Raw genomic sequence first — 14,423 nt, 5'->3', positions numbered from 1 at the left:
TGTTTGCGGCCGGTACTTAGTTTTCCCATACATTAACTGCATAAGCTTGTAGATTTATCATCGTCAACTGTAAACTAAATATATAAAATTAATATTATTACATAATGTACAATATTATTTATCAAATTAGTGATTAAACACATTCTAAAAGCCAAAGTAAAAAACATTGACATTTGAGTCAATGGTGTCACATTAGATTTTAGACTAAGTAACCATAAATTAATAGGTTTCAGATTAGAGTCAATTCAAAAACGGCAACGACTATAATGTGGTTTAAAATAATGAATAATACCTACAATCAGAGTTACCCCACAAAATGTTAATAATAAAGTAAATGACTTGACACTATGTAAAATAATATTTTAAAAAACATTTATATTTCTTGAAATAATGATCGTTAAATGATAAATGAAGCACTCTGTATATAAGATTTAGTGTTTATATTTCAGATAAGTCATAAGTGTTTGCACCAATGGGTTAATAGGCCTAAGGATGTTGTGACATAATATAACAAACTGGTAATTTTATTTATTTATTAAATATTATACTCAAAAAAGTTAAAATGGTATTATATATTTTTATGTCAAAGAACAGTCACTCATTGCCTTATCCAAAATATATCAATGTTGATCAAATGAAATATGTAAGAAATACCATATTATTATAATTAACCTTTTTAATTTTTTTAATTTCAATTTCGAGATCTAGGTATATAATCTAATTATTTAAGTTAAAAATAATTTGAGAAAGGGTTTCTTAAAATTGTATGGTTACTGAAAATGGCAAAATTAAAAAACACAGGAACATAATGGTACATGTGGAGTAGTGAAAGGGTTAAAATGAATATAAACAGACTTATAAAAATTGGTCTACATACCACTGTATCGAGATAATCTACAATATATTGGCAGCGTCCGGCAAGTTCCACTTGTTTGCGGCCGGTACTTAGTTTTCCCATACATTAACTGCATAAGCTTGTAGATTTATCATCGTCAACTGTAAACTAAATATATAAAATTAATATTATTACATAATGTACAATATTATTTATCAAATTAGTGATTAAACACATTCTAAAAGCCAAAGTAAAAAACATTGACATTTGAGTCAATGGTGTCACATTAGATTTTAGACTAAGTAACCATAAATTAATAGGTTTCAGATTAGAGTCAATTCAAAAACGGCAACGACTATAATGTGGTTTAAAATGATGAATAATACCTACAATCAGAGTTACCCCGCAAAATGTTAATAATAAAGTAAATGACTTGACACTATGTAAAATAATATTTTAAAAAACATTTATATTTCTTGAAATAATGATCGTTAAATGATAAATGAATCACTCTGTATATAAGATTTAGTGTTTATATTTCAGATAAGTCATAAGTGTTTGCACCAATGGGTTAATAGGCCTAAGGATGTTGTGACATAATATAACAAACTGGTAATTTTATTTATTTATTAAATATTATACTCAAAAAAGTTAAAATGGTATTATATATTTTTATGTCAAAGAACAGTCACTCATTGCCTTATCCAATATATATCAATGTTGATCTAATGAAATATGTAAGAAATACCATATTATTATAATAAACCTTTTTAATTTTTTTAATTTCAATTTCGAGATCTAGGTATATGATCTAATTGTTTAAGTTAAAAATAATTTGAGAAAGGGTTTCTTAAAATTGTATTGGTTACCCCCCTGAACAATGGCAAAATTAAAAAACACAGGAACATAATGGTACATGTGGAGTAGTGAAAGGGTTAAAATGAATATAAACAGACTTATAAAAATTGGTCTACATACCACTGTATCGAGATAATCTACAATATATTGGCAGCGTCCGGCACGTTCCACTTGTTTGCGGCAGGTCCTTATTTTTCCCATACATTAACTGCATAAGCTTGTAGACTTATCATCGTCAACTGTAAACTAAATATATAAAATTAATATTATTACATAATGTACAATATTATTTATCAAATTAGTATTTAAACACATTCTAAAAGCCAAAGTAAAAAACATTGACATTTGAGTCAATGGTGTCACATTAGATTTTAGACTAAGTAACCATAAATTAATAGGTTTCAGATTAGAGTCAATTCAAAAACGGCAACGACTATAATGTGGTTTAAAATTATGAATAATACCTACAATCAGAGTTACCCCACAAAATGTTAATAATAAAGTAAATGACTTGACACTATGTAAAATAATATTTTAAAAAACATTTATATTTCTTGAAATAATGATCGTTAAATGATAAATGAATCACTCTGTATATAAGATTTAGTGTTTATATTTCAGATAAGTCATAAGTGTTTGCACCAATGGGTTAATAGGCCTAAGGATGTAAATATAACAAACTGTTAATTTTATTTATTTATTAAATATTATACTCAAAAAAGTTAAAATGGTATTATATATTTTTACGTCAAAGAACAGTCACTCGTTGCCTTATCCAAAATATATCAATGTTGATCTAATGAAATATGTAAGAAATACCATATTATTATAATTAAACTTTTTAATTTTTTTAATTTCAATTTCGAAATCTAGGTATATGATTTAATTATTTAAGTTTAAAATAATTTGAGAAAGGGTTTCTTAAAATTGTATGGTAACTGAAAATGGCAAAATTAAAAAACACAGGAACATAATGGTACATGTGGAGTAGTGAAAGGGTTAAAATGAATATAAACAGACTTATAAAAATTGGTCTACATACCACTGTATCGAGATAATCTACAATATATTGGCAGCGTCCGGCATGTTCCACTTGTTTCCGGCAGGTCCTTAGTTTTCCCATACATTTACTGCATAAGCTTGTAGACTTATCATCGTCAACTGTTAACTAAATATATAAAATTAATATTATTACATAATTTACAATATTATTTATAAAATTAGTAATTAAACACATTCTAAAAGCCAAAGTAAAAAACATTGACATTTGAGTCAATGGTGTCACATTAGATTTTAGACTAAGTAACCATAAATTAATAGGTTTCAGATTAGAGTCAATTCAAAAACGGCAACGACTATAATGTGGTTTAAAATAATGAACAATACCTACAATTAGAGTTACCTCTCAAATTGTTAATAATAAAGTAAATTACTTGACACTATGTAAAATAATATTTTAAAAAACATTTATATTTCTTGAAATAATGATCGTTGAATGATAAATGAATCACTCTGAATATAAGATTTAGTGTTTATATTCAAGATAAATCATTAGTGTTTGCACGAATGGGTGAATAGGCCTAAGGATGTTGTGACATAATATAACAAACTGTTATTTTTATTTATTTATTAAATATTATACTCAAAAAAGTTAAAATGGTATTATATATTTTTACGTCAAAGAACAGTCACTCGTTGCCTTATCCAAAATATACCAATGTTGATCTAATGAAATATGTAAGAAATACCATATTATTATAATTAAACTTTTTAATTTTTTTAATTTCAATTTCGAAATCTAGGTATATGATCTAATTATTTAAGTTTAAAAAAATTTGAGAAAGGGTTTCTTAAAATTGTATGGTTACTGAAAATGGCAAAATTAAAAAACACAGGAACATAATGGTACATGTGGAGTAGTGAAAGGGTTAAAATGAATATAAACAGACTTATAAAAATTGGTCTACATACCACTGTATCGAGATAATCTACAATATATTGGCAGCGTCCGGCAAGTTCCACTTGTTTGCGGCCGGTACTTAGTTTTCGCATACATTTCCTGCATAAGCTTGTAGACTTATCATCGTCAACTGTTAACTAAATATAAAATTAATATTATTACATAATGTACAATATTATATTTTATAAAATTAGTAATTAAACACATTCTAAAAGCCAAAGTAAAAAACATTGACATTTGAGTCAATGGTGTCACATTAGATTTTAGACTAAGTAACCATAAATTAATAGGTTTCAGATTAGAGTCAATTCAAAAACGGCAACGACTATAATGTGGTTTAAAATAATGAACAATACCTACAATTAGAGTTACCTATCAAATTGTTAATAATAAAGTAAATTACTTGACACTATGTAAAATAATATTTTAAAAAACATTTATATTTCTTGAAATAATGATCGTTGAATGATAAATGAATCACTCTGAATATAAGATTTAGTGTTTATATTCAAGATAAATCATTAGTGTTTGCACGAATGGGTGAATAGGCCTAAGGATGTTGTGACATAATATAACAAACTGTTAATTTTATTTATTTATTAAATATTATACTCAAAAAAGTTAAAATGGTATTATATATTTTTACGTCAAAGAACAGTCACTCGTTGCCTTATCCAAAATATATCAATGTTGATCTAATGAAATATGTAAGAAATACCATATTATTATAATTAAACTTTTTAATTTTTTTAATTTCAATTTCGAAATCTAGGTATATGATTTAATTATTTAAGTTTAAAATAATTTGAGAAAGGGTTTCTTAAAATTGTATGGTAACTGAAAATGGCAAAATTAAAAAACACAGGAACATAATGGTACATGTGGAGTAGTGAAAGGGTTAAAATGAATATAAACAGACTTATAAAAATTGGTCTACATACCACTGTATCGAGATAATCTACAATATATTGGCAGCGTCCGGCATGTTCCACTTGTTTCCGGCAGGTCCTTAGTTTTCCCATACATTTACTGCATAAGCTTGTAGACTTATCATCGTCAACTGTTAACTAAATATATAAAATTAATATTATTACATAATTTACAATATTATTTATAAAATTAGTAATTAAACACATTCTAAAAGCCAAAGTAAAAAACATTGACATTTGAGTCAATGGTGTCACATTAGATTTTAGACTAAGTAACCATAAATTAATAGGTTTCAGATTAGAGTCAATTCAAAAACGGCAACGACTATAATGTGGTTTAAAATAATGAACAATACCTACAATTAGAGTTACCTCTCAAATTGTTAATAATAAAGTAAATTACTTGACACTATGTAAAATAATATTTTAAAAAACATTTATATTTCTTGAAATAATGATCGTTGAATGATAAATGAATCACTCTGAATATAAGATTTAGTGTTTATATTCAAGATAAATCATTAGTGTTTGCACGAATGGGTGAATAGGCCTAAGGATGTTGTGACATAATATAACAAACTGTTATTTTTATTTATTTATTAAATATTATACTCAAAAAAGTTAAAATGGTATTATATATTTTTACGTCAAATAACAGTCACTCATTGCCTTATCCAAAATATACCAATGTTGATCTAATGAAATATGTAAGAAATACCATATTATTATAATTAAACTTTTTAATTTTTTTAATTTCAATTTCGAAATCTAGGTATATGATCTAATTATTTAAGTTTAAAATAATTTGAGAAAGGGTTTCTTAAAATTGTATGGTTACTGAAAATGGCAAAATTAAAAAACACAGGAACATAATGGTACATGTGGAGTAGTGAAAGGGTTAAAATGAATATAAACAGACTTATAAAAATTGGTCTACATACCTATGTATCGAGATAATCTACAATATATTGGCAGCGTCCATCAAGTTCCACTTGTTTGCGGCAGGTACTTAGTTTTCGCATACATTTCCTGCATAAGCTTGTAGACTTATCATCGTCAACTGTTAACTAAATATAAAATTAATATTATTACATAATGTACAATATTATATTTTATAAAATTAGTAATTAAACACATTCTAAAAGCCAAAGTAAAAAACATTGACATTTGAGTCAATGGTGTCACATTAGATTTTAGACTAAGTAACCATAAATTAATAGGTTTCAGATTAGAGTCAATTCAAAAACGGCAACGACTATAATGTGGTTTAAAATAATGAACAATACCTACAATTAGAGTTACCTCTCAAATTGTTAATAATAAAGTAAATTACTTGACACTATGTAAAATAATATTTTAAAAAACATTTATATTTCTTGAAATAATGATCGTTGAATGATAAATGAATCACTCTGAATATAAGATTTAGTGTTTATATTCAAGATAAATCATTAGTGTTTGCACGAATGGGTGAATAGGCCTAAGGATGTTGTGACATAATATAACAAACTGTTAATTTTATTTATTTATTAAATATTATACTCAAAAAAGTTAAAATGGTATTATATATTTTTACGTCAAAGAACAGTCACTCGTTGCCTTATCCAAAATATATCAATGTTGATCTAATGAAATATGTAAGAAATACCATATTATTATAATTAAACTTTTTAATTTTTTTAATTTCAATTTCGAAATCTAGGTATATGATTTAATTATTTAAGTTTAAAATAATTTGAGAAAGGGTTTCTTAAAATTGTATGGTAACTGAAAATGGCAAAATTAAAAAACACAGGAACATAATGGTACATGTGGAGTAGTGAAAGGGTTAAAATGAATATAAACAGACTTATAAAAATTGGTCTACATACCACTGTATCGAGATAATCTACAATATATTGGCAGCGTCCGGCATGTTCCACTTGTTTCCGGCAGGTCCTTAGTTTTCCCATACATTTACTGCATAAGCTTGTAGACTTATCATCGTCAACTGTTAACTAAATATATAAAATTAATATTATTACATAATTTACAATATTATTTATAAAATTAGTAATTAAACACATTCTAAAAGCCAAAGTAAAAAACATTGACATTTGAGTCAATGGTGTCACATTAGATTTTAGACTAAGTAACCATAAATTAATAGGTTTCAGATTAGAGTCAATTCAAAAATGGCAACGACTATAATGTGGTTTAAAATAATGAACAATACCTACAATTAGAGTTACCTCTCAAATTGTTAATAATAAAGTAAATTACTTGACACTATGTAAAATAATATTTTAAAAAACATTTATATTTCTTGAAATAATGATCGTTGAATGATAAATGAATCACTCTGAATATAAGATTTAGTGTTTATATTCAAGATAAATCATTAGTGTTTGCACGAATGGGTGAATAGGCCTAAGGATGTTGTGACATAATATAACAAACTGTTAATTTTATTTATTTATTAAATATTATACTCAAAAAAGTTAAAATGGTATTATATATTTTTACGTCAAAGAACAGTCACTCGTTGCCTTATCCAAAATATATCAATGTTGATCTAATGAAATATGTAAGAAATACCATATTATTATAATTAAACTTTTTAATTTTTTTAATTTCAATTTCGAAATCTAGGTATATGATTTAATTATTTAAGTTTAAAATAATTTGAGAAAGGGTTTCTTAAAATTGTATGGTAACTGAAAATGGCAAAATTAAAAAACACAGGAACATAATGGTACATGTGGAGTAGTGAAAGGGTTAAAATGAATATAAACAGACTTATAAAAATTGGTCTACATACCACTGTATCGAGATAATCTACAATATATTGGCAGCGTCCGGCATGTTCCACTTGTTTCCGGCAGGTCCTTAGTTTTCCCATACATTTACTGCATAAGCTTGTAGACTTATCATCGTCAACTGTTAACTAAATATATAAAATTAATATTATTACATAATTTACAATATTATTTATAAAATTAGTAATTAAACACATTCTAAAAGCCAAAGTAAAAAACATTGACATTTGAGTCAATGGTGTCACATTAGATTTTAGACTAAGTAACCATAAATTAATAGGTTTCAGATTAGAGTCAATTCAAAAACGGCAACGACTATAATGTGGTTTAAAATAATGAACAATACCTACAATTAGAGTTACCTCTCAAATTGTTAATAATAAAGTAAATTACTTGACACTATGTAAAATAATATTTTAAAAAACATTTATATTTCTTGAAATAATGATCGTTGAATGATAAATGAATCACTCTGAATATAAGATTTAGTGTTTATATTCAAGATAAATCATTAGTGTTTGCACGAATGGGTGAATAGGCCTAAGGATGTTGTGACATAATATAACAAACTGTTATTTTTATTTATTTATTAAATATTATACTCAAAAAAGTTAAAATGGTATTATATATTTTTACGTCAAAGAACAGTCACTCATTGCCTTATCCAAAATATACCAATGTTGATCTAATGAAATATGTAAGAAATACCATATTATTATAATTAAACTTTTTAATTTTTTTAATTTCAATTTCGAAATCTAGGTATATGATTTAATTATTTAAGTTTAAAATAATTTGAGAAAGGGTTTCTTAAAATTGTATGGTAACTGAAAATGGCAAAATTAAAAAACACAGGAACATAATGGTACATGTGGAGTAGTGAAAGGGTTAAAATGAATATAAACAGACTTATAAAAATTGGTCTACATACCACTGTATCGAGATAATCTACAATATATTGGCAGCGTCCGGCAAGTTCCACTTGTTTGCGGCCGGTACTTAGTTTTCGCATACATTTCCTGCATAAGCTTGTAGACTTATCATCGTCAACTGTTAACTAAATATAAAATTAATATTATTACATAATGTACAATATTATATTTTATAAAATTAGTAATTAAACACATTCTAAAAGCCAAAGTAAAAAACATTGACATTTGAGTCAATGGTGTCACATTAGATTTTAGACTAAGTAACCATAAATTAATAGGTTTCAGATTAGAGTCAATTCAAAAACGGCAACGACTATAATGTGGTTTAAAATAATGAACAATACCTACAATTAGAGTTACCTCTCAAATTGTTAATAATAAAGTAAATTACTTGACACTATGTAAAATAATATTTTAAAAAACATTTATATTTCTTGAAATAATGATCGTTGAATGATAAATGAATCACTCTGAATATAAGATTTAGTGTTTATATTCAAGATAAATCATTAGTGTTTGCACGAATGGGTGAATAGGCCTAAGGATGTTGTGACATAATATAACAAACTGTTAATTTTATTTATTTATTAAATATTATACTCAAAAAAGTTAAAATGGTATTATATATTTTTACGTCAAAGAACAGTCACTCGTTGCCTTATCCAAAATATATCAATGTTGATCTAATGAAATATGTAAGAAATACCATATTATTATAATTAAACTTTTTAATTTTTTTAATTTCAATTTCGAAATCTAGGTATATGATTTAATTATTTAAGTTTAAAATAATTTGAGAAAGGGTTTCTTAAAATTGTATGGTAACTGAAAATGGCAAAATTAAAAAACACAGGAACATAATGGTACATGTGGAGTAGTGAAAGGGTTAAAATGAATATAAACAGACTTATAAAAATTGGTCTACATACCACTGTATCGAGATAATCTACAATATATTGGCAGCGTCCGGCATGTTCCACTTGTTTCCGGCAGGTCCTTAGTTTTCCCATACATTTACTGCATAAGCTTGTAGACTTATCATCGTCAACTGTTAACTAAATATATAAAATTAATATTATTACATAATTTACAATATTATTTATAAAATTAGTAATTAAACACATTCTAAAAGCCAAAGTAAAAAACATTGACATTTGAGTCAATGGTGTCACATTAGATTTTAGACTAAGTAACCATAAATTAATAGGTTTCAGATTAGAGTCAATTCAAAAACGGCAACGACTATAATGTGGTTTAAAATAATGAACAATACCTACAATTAGAGTTACCTCTCAAATTGTTAATAATAAAGTAAATTACTTGACACTATGTAAAATAATATTTTAAAAAACATTTATATTTCTTGAAATAATGATCGTTGAATGATAAATGAATCACTCTGAATATAAGATTTAGTGTTTATATTCAAGATAAATCATTAGTGTTTGCACGAATGGGTGAATAGGCCTAAGGATGTTGTGACATAATATAACAAACTGTTATTTTTATTTATTTATTAAATATTATACTCAAAAAAGTTAAAATGGTATTATATATTTTTACGTCAAAGAACAGTCACTCATTGCCTTATCCAAAATATACCAATGTTGATCTAATGAAATATGTAAGAAATACCATATTATTATAATTAAACTTTTTAATTTTTTTAATTTCAATTTCGAAATCTAGGTATATGATTTAATTATTTAAGTTTAAAATAATTTGAGAAAGGGTTTCTTAAAATTGTATGGTAACTGAAAATGGCAAAATTAAAAAACACAGGAACATAATGGTACATGTGGAGTAGTGAAAGGGTTAAAATGAATATAAACAGACTTATAAAAATTGGTCTACATACCACTGTATCGAGATAATCTACAATATATTGGCAGCGTCCGGCAAGTTCCACTTGTTTGCGGCCGGTACTTAGTTTTCGCATACATTTCCTGCATAAGCTTGTAGACTTATCATCGTCAACTGTTAACTAAATATAAAATTAATATTATTACATAATGTACAATATTATATTTTATAAAATTAGTAATTAAACACATTCTAAAAGCCAAAGTAAAAAACATTGACATTTGAGTCAATGGTGTCACATTAGATTTTAGACTAAGTAACCATAAATTAATAGGTTTCAGATTAGAGTCAATTCAAAAACGGCAACGACTATAATGTGGTTTAAAATAATGAACAATACCTACAATTAGAGTTACCTCTCAAATTGTTAATAATAAAGTAAATTACTTGACACTATGTAAAATAATATTTTAAAAAACATTTATATTTCTTGAAATAATGATCGTTGAATGATAAATGAATCACTCTGAATATAAGATTTAGTGTTTATATTCAAGATAAATCATTAGTGTTTGCACGAATGGGTGAATAGGCCTAAGGATGTTGTGACATAATATAACAAACTGTTAATTTTATTTATTTATTAAATATTATACTCAAAAAAGTTAAAATGGTATTATATATTTTTACGTCAAAGAACAGTCACTCGTTGCCTTATCCAAAATATATCAATGTTGATCTAATGAAATATGTAAGAAATACCATATTATTATAATTAAACTTTTTAATTTTTTTAATTTCAATTTCGAAATCTAGGTATATGATTTAATTATTTAAGTTTAAAATAATTTGAGAAAGGGTTTCTTAAAATTGTATGGTAACTGAAAATGGCAAAATTAAAAAACACAGGAACATAATGGTACATGTGGAGTAGTGAAAGGGTTAAAATGAATATAAACAGACTTATAAAAATTGGTCTACATACCACTGTATCGAGATAATCTACAATATATTGGCAGCGTCCGGCATGTTCCACTTGTTTCCGGCAGGTCCTTAGTTTTCCCATACATTTACTGCATAAGCTTGTAGACTTATCATCGTCAACTGTTAACTAAATATATAAAATTAATATTATTACATAATTTACAATATTATTTATAAAATTAGTAATTAAACACATTCTAAAAGCCAAAGTAAAAAACATTGACATTTGAGTCAATGGTGTCACATTAGATTTTAGACTAAGTAACCATAAATTAATAGGTTTCAGATTAGAGTCAATTCAAAAACGGCAACGACTATAATGTGGTTTAAAATAATGAACAATACCTACAATTAGAGTTACCTCTCAAATTGTTAATAATAAAGTAAATTACTTGACACTATGTAAAATAATATTTTAAAAAACATTTATATTTCTTGAAATAATGATCGTTGAATGATAAATGAATCACTCTGAATATAAGATTTAGTGTTTATATTCAAGATAAATCATTAGTGTTTGCACGAATGGGTGAATAGGCCTAAGGATGTTGTGACATAATATAACAAACTGTTATTTTTATTTATTTATTAAATATTATACTCAAAAAAGTTAAAATGGTATTATATATTTTTACGTCAAATAACAGTCACTCATTGCCTTATCCAAAATATACCAATGTTGATCTAATGAAATATGTAAGAAATACCATATTATTATAATTAAACTTTTTAATTTTTTTAATTTCAATTTCGAAATCTAGGTATATGATCTAATTATTTAAGTTTAAAATAATTTGAGAAAGGGTTTCTTAAAATTGTATGGTTACTGAAAATGGCAAAATTAAAAAACACAGGAACATAATGGTACATGTGGAGTAGTGAAAGGGTTAAAATGAATATAAACAGACTTATAAAAATTGGTCTACATACCACTGTATCGAGATAATCTACAATATATTGGCAGCGTCCGGCAAGTTCCACTTGTTTGCGGCCGGTACTTAGTTTTCGCATACATTTCCTGCATAAGCTTGTAGACTTATCATCGTCAACCGTTAACTAAATATAAAATTAATATTATTACATAATGTACAATATTATATTTTATAAAATTAGTAATTAAACACATTCTAAAAGCCAAAGTAAAAAACATTGACATTTGAGTCAATGGTGTCACATTAGATTTTAGACTAAGTAACCATAAATTAATAGGTTTCAGATTAGAGTCAATTCAAAAACGGCAACGACTATAATGTGGTTTAAAATAATGAACAATACCTACAATTAGAGTTACCTCTCAAATTGTTAATAATAAAGTAAATTACTTGACACTATGTAAAATAATATTTTAAAAAACATTTATATTTCTTGAAATAATGATCGTTGAATGATAAATGAATCACTCTGAATATAAGATTTAGTGTTTATATTCAAGATAAATCATTAGTGTTTGCACGAATGGGTGAATAGGCCTAAGGATGTTGTGACATAATATAACAAACTGTTAATTTTATTTATTTATTAAATATTATACTCAAAAAAGTTAAAATGGTATTATATATTTTTACGTCAAAGAACAGTCACTCGTTGCCTTATCCAAAATATATCAATGTTGATCTAATGAAATATGTAAGAAATACCATATTATTATAATTAAACTTTTTAATTTTTTTAATTTCAATTTCGAAATCTAGGTATATGATTTAATTATTTAAGTTTAAAATAATTTGAGAAAGGGTTTCTTAAAATTGTATGGTAACTGAAAATGGCAAAATTAAAAAACACAGGAACATAATGGTACATGTGGAGTAGTGAAAGGGTTAAAATGAATATAAACAGACTTATAAAAATTGGTCTACATACCACTGTATCGAGATAATCTACAATATATTGGCAGCGTCCGGCATGTTCCACTTGTTTCCGGCAGGTCCTTAGTTTTCCCATACATTTACTGCATAAGCTTGTAGACTTATCATCGTCAACTGTTAACTAAATATATAAAATTAATATTATTACATAATTTACAATATTATTTATAAAATTAGTAATTAAACACATTCTAAAAGCCAAAGTAAAAAACATTGACATTTGAGTCAATGGTGTCACATTAGATTTTAGACTAAGTAACCATAAATTAATAGGTTTCAGATTAGAGTCAATTCAAAAACGGCAACGACTATAATGTGGTTTAAAATAATGAACAATACCTACAATTAGAGTTACCTCTCAAATTGTTAATAATAAAGTAAATTACTTGACACTATGTAAAATAATATTTTAAAAAACATTTATATTTCTTGAAATAATGATCGTTGAATGATAAATGAATCACTCTGAATATAAGATTTAGTGTTTATATTCAAGATAAATCATTAGTGTTTGCACGAATGGGTGAATAGGCCTAAGGATGTTGTGACATAATATAACAAACTGTTATTTTTATTTATTTATTAAATATTATACTCAAAAAAGTTAAAATGGTATTATATATTTTTACGTCAAAGAACAGTCACTCATTGCCTTATCCAAAATATACCAATGTTGATCTAATGAAATATGTAAGAAATACCATATTATTATAATTAAACTTTTTAATTTTTTTAATTTCAATTTCGAAATCTAGGTATATGATCTAATTATTTAAGTTTAAAATAATTTGAGAAAGGGTTTCTTAAAATTGTATGGTTACTGAAAATGGCAAAATTAAAAAACACAGGAACATAATGGTACATGTGGAGTAGTGAAAGGGTTAAAATGAATATAAACAGACTTATAAAAATTGGTCTACATACCACTGTATCGAGATAATCTACAATATATTGGCAGCGTCCGGCAAGTTCCACTTGTTTGCGGCCGGTACTTAGTTTTCGCATACATTTCCTGCATAAGCTTGTAGACTTATCATCGTCAACCGTTAACTAAATATAAAATTAATATTATTACATAATGTACAATATTATATTTTATAAAATTAGTAATTAAACACATTCTAAAAGCCAAAGTAAAAAACATTGACATTTGAGTCAATGGTGTCACATTAGATTTTAGACTAAGTAACCATAAATTAATAGGTTTCAGATTAGAGTCAATTCAAAAACGGCAACGACTATAATGTGGTTTAAAATAATGAACAATACCTACAATTAGAGTTACCTCTCAAATTGTTAATAATAAAGTAAATTACTTGACACTATGTAAAATAATATTTTAAAAAACATTTATATTTCTTGAAATAATGATCGTTGAATGATAAATGAATCACTCTGAATATAAGATTTAGTGTTTATATTCAAGATAAATCATTAGTGTTTGCACGAATGGGTGAAT

This window comes from Metopolophium dirhodum, chromosome 1 (genome assembly GCF_019925205.1).
Source record: "Metopolophium dirhodum isolate CAU chromosome 1, ASM1992520v1, whole genome shotgun sequence".
Lineage (NCBI taxonomy): Eukaryota > Metazoa > Arthropoda > Insecta > Hemiptera > Aphididae > Metopolophium > Metopolophium dirhodum.
This window is presented reverse-complemented; position numbering follows the sequence as displayed.